Source organism: Heliangelus exortis, chromosome 3, assembly GCF_036169615.1.
Source record: "Heliangelus exortis chromosome 3, bHelExo1.hap1, whole genome shotgun sequence".
Taxonomy (NCBI): Eukaryota; Metazoa; Chordata; class Aves; order Apodiformes; family Trochilidae; genus Heliangelus; species Heliangelus exortis.
The window spans coordinates 42,718,973-42,725,364 of NC_092424.1; the positions used below are offsets into that span (position 1 = coordinate 42,718,973).

A 6,392-nucleotide genomic window follows, 5' to 3' on the forward strand; every position below is an offset into this window, starting at 1 on the left:
ATGGGGCAAGATTAAAGAGGTGTTCACTAGTTCAAAGTGCCAGTTAAAGAGACAGGGAATCAAGAGGTGTAGATATATATGGCCCATTGGTATAAGTGAACTTTATATTTTCAGAGTTACTTAAGATCTGGGAGACAGCATATTGAGAGCCATCTGTCATGAGAGCATCGTTCTACAGGGAGACTTGGGGGAGCACCTATACACATTTCCCTCACTCAAAAAAAAAAAAAAAAAAAAAAAAACAATTAAAAAAATTTGCTTTTGTTTAACAGGGGGTGGGCTGAAAATCATAGGTATTGAAGCTGGACCAAATGAGTATGGGTGGTGTTATGACATACAGGGTGCTTCAGTCTTTTCATAGAATCATAGAATGATTTGAGTTGGAAGATACATTAAAGATCCTCTAGCTCCAAACCACATGCATGGGAAGGGACACCTCCCACTAGACCAGGCTGCTCAAAGCCCTATCCAACCTGCCCTCGAATACTTCCAGGGTCTGAAGGTCTGAGCCTTAAACATGACCACTTTGCACCAGGCTGCATCTCAGCGAGGACTGACAAGTAAGATATCACACTCTGTGTTCTACAGCTAAGAAAAGTAATTGGCCTCTCATGAAGAGCTAGAACTAATGCAGACAAAATGATACTGCAAGACTTGAGCTGCAAATAAAGAGACAAGTTTGTGTTTTACAAAAATGTATAATTTACCAGGCATTTCATTATGCTGTATAAAAAGGCAAAAATGATAATTTAAAATAAATGTGGCTGCCTAGATACAGTATCTGCTGCCAGCATTTCTTGAAATAGAAGTGCTTTCTTGCTGAAGATAGTTAAAATTTTGATACGACTTATGTCTGCAGATTTGTATAATGCACTTGTTAAATTTGTTTCAGTTTGGGTATTTGTTACAGAGAAGCAGGCAAAATGTGAGGGTCTGTCTATGTATTTATATACCTAGGGGTTTATACAATTATATTAATTATTAACAACATGTTCTGCAGATGCACCTACCTGCCGTGTCTGAGGGAGGATGCATGTTGCTGAGTTTGTTTCAGAGGGTGCAAAGTACACCAGTTACTTTCAGCATTGCCAAAGATATTCCATCGCAAACTCCTGTCTTTCAGGGAACATGGTTACAAATATAAATACACCAAAGTAATGTTGTTGCTCTTTTTTTCTCCTGAAGCAGACTGAACTCTGAGCTGCCATTTTTCTTCTGCAGCATACAAAGATGGGGTTACTTGGGAATGCTGAGAATTTCCAGATCAGGAGAAAATAGGTTCATGAATTGCCATTGCTTTTGTTCTGAAGCTTCTTTTTGGCCCCTCCCATCCTCTAGCAAGAACAAGTAGCCACAAACAGAGTCTCCACCAACTGTGCACTAATCTTGAGTCTACCTGCACCAACTCAGATGCTCTCCATATCCAAAGATGGGAAAATCTCTCCCAAGACAGAATTTTTTTTAAAAAAAACCTCTCATGGACCACGATTTTTCTTCCAAGCCCTACAGTTTCTGAGCAGAAGGAGCTGCACATGACTGTCAGCTCACTTCTTCATGATGTCCACTGGTATCCTGCAGCAGCAAAAAAACACGCAGGTTACCCTTGTTGCAAGTAAAGTTACTGAGCTTCCATTAGCTCTAGAATTCAGCTTAAAAAGGAAAGGTCAGAGGTCTTCAACTGACCAAAAGAGGCTTGAATACACCCTGATGGCTTGAGAGGCTGGAGAGGTAGGGTCAGAGAAATGGCAAATGGAATGAGTTACTTGTTGGGACTCCTGTACCTGAAAATCCCCCACCAGGATGGGTGGGGTGGGAACACAGTAGATTGAGTACTGGAAAATTAACTGATCAGAAGAATTATACTTTCCACTGTTTAAAATCATGTTTTGTTTTCCATTTGGACTCTTTTAGCTATAGACTCAGCTGGGTTGCACTGCTTTGTGTTTGGATGGGTCAGGCCCTGTGGATTTACTTGGCCTTGAAGCAAACAACTTATCATCAATAATGAAAGAAAAGGAAAACACTGCTTAAGCCAGAATGACTTTAAAAATTATTAATATCTATTCTTTCCCTCATAATTTGCCTTCAGGCTTTTCCCTTTTCAAAATAGCTTGCTATTAGCAGTTGAACTTTCAGTAGCTGGTACTTCGGTAGAACCGATGCTCTGAAGCCAAAGGAATATCATTATTGTTATTATTATAATAAGTATTATTATTATTATTTTAAATCAATGTTCATTTTAGGAAGTTCAGAGCCCCAGATGAATACAGAAAGGATCAAGTTCTGCCCTCAGCCACATCTAGTTTGCTCAGATTGGCCACTTGAAACACAGCAATTTTTGCCAGAGTGGTTCTGAAATTCTTGAGACTGTAGACATGTAAACACCACTGTCAGGTTCCCATCCAATAACCGCTTACAGAGAAGCAGGTCCTGTGCAGAGCATCATAGAGGGGATTTGCAATTATGAGGGAAAGGGTTATATTTGGGATGCAATCAACTGCCACTAAGTAGCTCAGTGACTCTCAGGGCCCTCCAGTCAGGTTCCCAACACCTCATCTCATGTGGGAGATTTCCTTTCTTCAAAGGTTTTTATTAAAAAATAGTTCAGGTAAATGCTGACAATAAGCAAGCAAACCTGTTGAGCCTCGAGTCCACAACTTGCCAGGCAACAGAATGCTTCTTTGTGACATTTAAGAGAGCTAACAGCTAAAGAAAATATTGCATGTCTTACCCTTTCTACTTAAAATAACAAAAAACCCTGCTGCTCTTGCAATTGCTTTTAGGTTCATTCTCAGTAGACTGTCCCCACCTCCCATCCCCCAGGTCTCAAGGCTCCCAGCTGCCTCCTGTTAAAGCAGATCATTCTCCCATAATTCCCTGGCCAGGACTTTGAAATAACTCAGAGCCTCTTTCTTTACCCCAGAAGCAGATCCATAGCAGGATTTAGGGTATGCTGAGCCAGGGCTTGAGAAGCTAAGCTGGCAGGGCAGGGGTCTTGAGCAATTGCAACCAGTGAGCTCAAGAGAGTTAATTAGTGGTTCTTAAATGCCTGTGTCCACTATGGTATGAGCTTCTCTTTGGTTCTGGTGCAGGAACTTTACTGCTTCACCTTCCCTCTGAGCATCTCCGTCCAACCATGTGGGTCTGTTTGTCTTGGGCTACCCTGAACTTCAGGTAAGTTTGTTATTCCTAAAGTCTTAGAGCTTTGCAGCATGACAGTGCTTCAAGTTTTTTTTGAGATGGTGAATAGAGAAAGTCTGATGGTATAGGACCAGAAGTTGCTCCTTGTGAAAAGTTGCTTGATGTGAAAGATGAAGATTTTGTCTTTGTGTGGAGAGAACTTTTTTTTGGTTATTATTTTTAATACCTCTAGAGATCTGTATTTATCCCTCATTACATGAGTCTGCTTTGCTGGCATGTATAGCCTTCAGACACCTGCATGAGGCTATTGCCACTCTTGTGACTCTTCATCTACCTGATCATCTGTCGATAGCACCAAGAATTTTATGGGAATTGGTACTTCTTTAGAAAGTCAGACTTCTTTGATTATCTGTCAAAATAGTGGATGATGATTTTGTTTGCAATGGGTAGATGTGCCAGTTCTGTGGGCATTATGGTCTTTGCAGTACATGAAGTCAAAATTGTTTGGTCTCTAGTCAGGCTCCCCTTGAGTATGTGGCTTTTACCCTTGATTAAAACAGGGATTGCCCCAAGGTTCCACTATCTCAATTTCCTGGCATGTCTGGTTTTGGAGGAGGCTTGGGAGAAAAACGGTGGATCTTTTCCTCCACTGCTGCAGTTTCAGAGAAACCCTGCAGTATTCACACAAACTTCAGGTGTCCCAGGTGAAATAATTTATGAGCTCGTGATCACAGTTGAACTTTGTTAAAACACGTAGGGGTAAAGGATGGCTGCAAAGCTCTAAGAAGCCATCAGAACCTTCTGTGCCTTTCCAGTTAGGCTCTGAATTATCTCTGCTTGTGCTAGGAGGTGGAAGAAGGCCTGCTATGTATGTTGGGGGATAAGGCTACTTTTGTTGCCCATTGAAAGCATGGCGACCTCAGCTTGAATAGCTCAGCCTGGGTCAGGTGCCCCATTATGGGGACTTTAATGGCTAGGAGAAAGAAGGCTTATATGGCAACCTGTCTTTCCTCACTGAAAATCCCCCAGATTTCAGGGGTTTCACCCACAGCTGTTTTTTAAGACATAAAAATGCATTTGTGTATTATCTGTAATGGTATGTATATACAAATCCACAGTGGGTACACCTGTGCTGCCTCGCTGGCATGCATAAGTATTCCCTGCATGTCTCTGTGTTCTCTGCAAGCAACACTACACATTAATAAGACAATCCATATATTGCATTAGGACATAGTGTATGCAGACAATGCTCCAGGTACTGAATTTTTTTTTTTTTTTTTGTAAATACTGAAATATGGCTGATATGGTCCACTGCAAAATGAACCTATATTGGAAATGGCAAAATTGTAATGTAAAATATACTGGGGTCAGTGGGGTGTGATGTTTTTTGCATACATTTTTTCTCCCTTGACCCATGCCATTCTCCTGCATATGGGGAGGGGGGAAAGCTTCATCTCACGCTGGAATGCGATGTCCTTTACTGCCAGAGGCTGTTGCTGTTTTAAATGAGGAAAAAGCACAATGCATGAAGAAGGAAAATTAAAGCATATTCATTTTGGAAATTAGATACGGTGTCAGGAGACTCTCTGGAAATAGCAGGGTTTGAATGGAGCACCAGACTACAAGACAGTTCACTGAACTTTTGACCACTATTTATACTATCGGAGCTTTTGAAATGGGAAGACAGCTAAGTATTTTATAGCTGTTTAATAGTGGATTGTGGTTTTTACTAGACATTTATCTTCTCTCTGAGTGCATATAAGATAAGTAAACATTATGTAGTGTAATTGTGTTATGTTGGAAGCACTTTAATTTAAGGCTGGTTTATTTTCCCTGTTTGTGGTACACCTCATCTTAAGCAACAAGGCCTCTGACCTCTGTGGGTGGGGGCAGACACCACCTGTATGCTTGACCTCATCCCAGGATCTAATGTGGGGTCACTCCTGGGATCTAGGGGATGCTTTTGCTGGTTGTTCTATTGGGCAAAAAAATTAAGTCTAAACCAGGGTGGCCCTGGGCCATTTGAGAATGTAACTTCTAGTAACTTCTAGCTCCAGGTCTGATCTTAATCTCTCACTTATTGCTATATAGTCAAACTCATTTTAACCTCATGTAATGGCTTCAGTCCCCCCTTAGCATTCCAGGTACACTGAATAACATACCTTTCCAGGGTTGGCAGGTATCACCTTGCAATTGTAATGATGCATCACCAGGCAGACATGCACAAATTAAATGCTGATTGCAAACAAAAAATGTGTTTGGGGTATTTTTAGGTCCTATTAACTTGGGCTGTTTACAGAAATTGCGTGGAAAGATCAGAATCTTGGCGTGATCCAAAAAAATTATGGTCTTGGAGCAGTTCTAACCCTTAGTTGAGACTCCTTCTTCTCCCTTTTCTTTCCATCTGCATAAATTTACACTGAGTTTGCATGGGGAAAGTTGCACTGTGGTGCTGATTGTCAGAGGGTCCAGCCATCCAAGAGGGAAGTGCTCTGCAGAAGGAGCTGCCACCATCAAACAAGCTACCTCCTATAGCTAAAGGTCCAAAAGGAGTTGTGCTGTATAGCCATAGCTGTGGATGGTGCTGTTCTCCACTCTCAACGTTTTTTTCCTCTCTCCTTCTCTTAGAGGTGATTATAAAATGGATCTGTTGTTGCTTAACACTGTAGTGCTGTAGTAAAGCCTGTGTTCTTTTTATTTTATATGTCAGTAGGAAAAGTGTAAGCTGATGGACTTTCATTGTGTAGTCCCTTTGTCTTCTGTCATTTAGCCTTCCATACTGTATAGCCTATGTAGGAAGAAAAAAGATTCTCCTTCTGCCACAGAAGATGCTTTTCTTCCTTGGACCAGAAGCTCCTCTCCTATCACTAGCCAGTAACAACCCTTCTGTTCATCCTTATGTCAAAGCCATGCTACTGAGCTAATAGAGATCGCTGACAATTAGAGATGAGCTGAAATGATTTGGCAAACTCCGTGTGCTTGTGAACTTGAGGGTGTTCTCAGATCCCTTCAAGCCTGCTGGGTGTGTTGCCAGCCATGTGCTTCCCACGTCCCCCATCCTAATGAGAAGAGCAGTTGGGATGTTGAGTCCAGCTGGGTCCAAAGGTTGGAGAAGAAAGAGACGGGGGGGGGGTAATCTATAGAGATGCATTTCTTCCCTACTGGGAGAGGCACCCCTTCACTGCTCTTCTTCCTTTTTTTCCTTCCTGTCTCTTCTGCCTCTTCTTCTCATCAAGATGTCTCAGGCAGTA

The 6,392-nt window shown here is 41.7% G+C and overlaps 1 long non-coding RNA gene across 1 annotated transcript; it reads right to left on the reverse strand.

Moving 5' to 3' along the window:
- Positions 1-678: 678 nt before the first annotated feature.
- LOC139794578 (uncharacterized) lies at positions 679-6,388 on the reverse strand. Its single transcript, XR_011725182.1, has 2 exons — positions 5,304-6,388; positions 679-1,572 (listed from the first exon to the last, which is right to left on the reverse strand). It is a non-coding gene; the product is annotated as an uncharacterized lncRNA (long non-coding RNA).
- Positions 6,389-6,392: the final 4 nt, after the last annotated feature.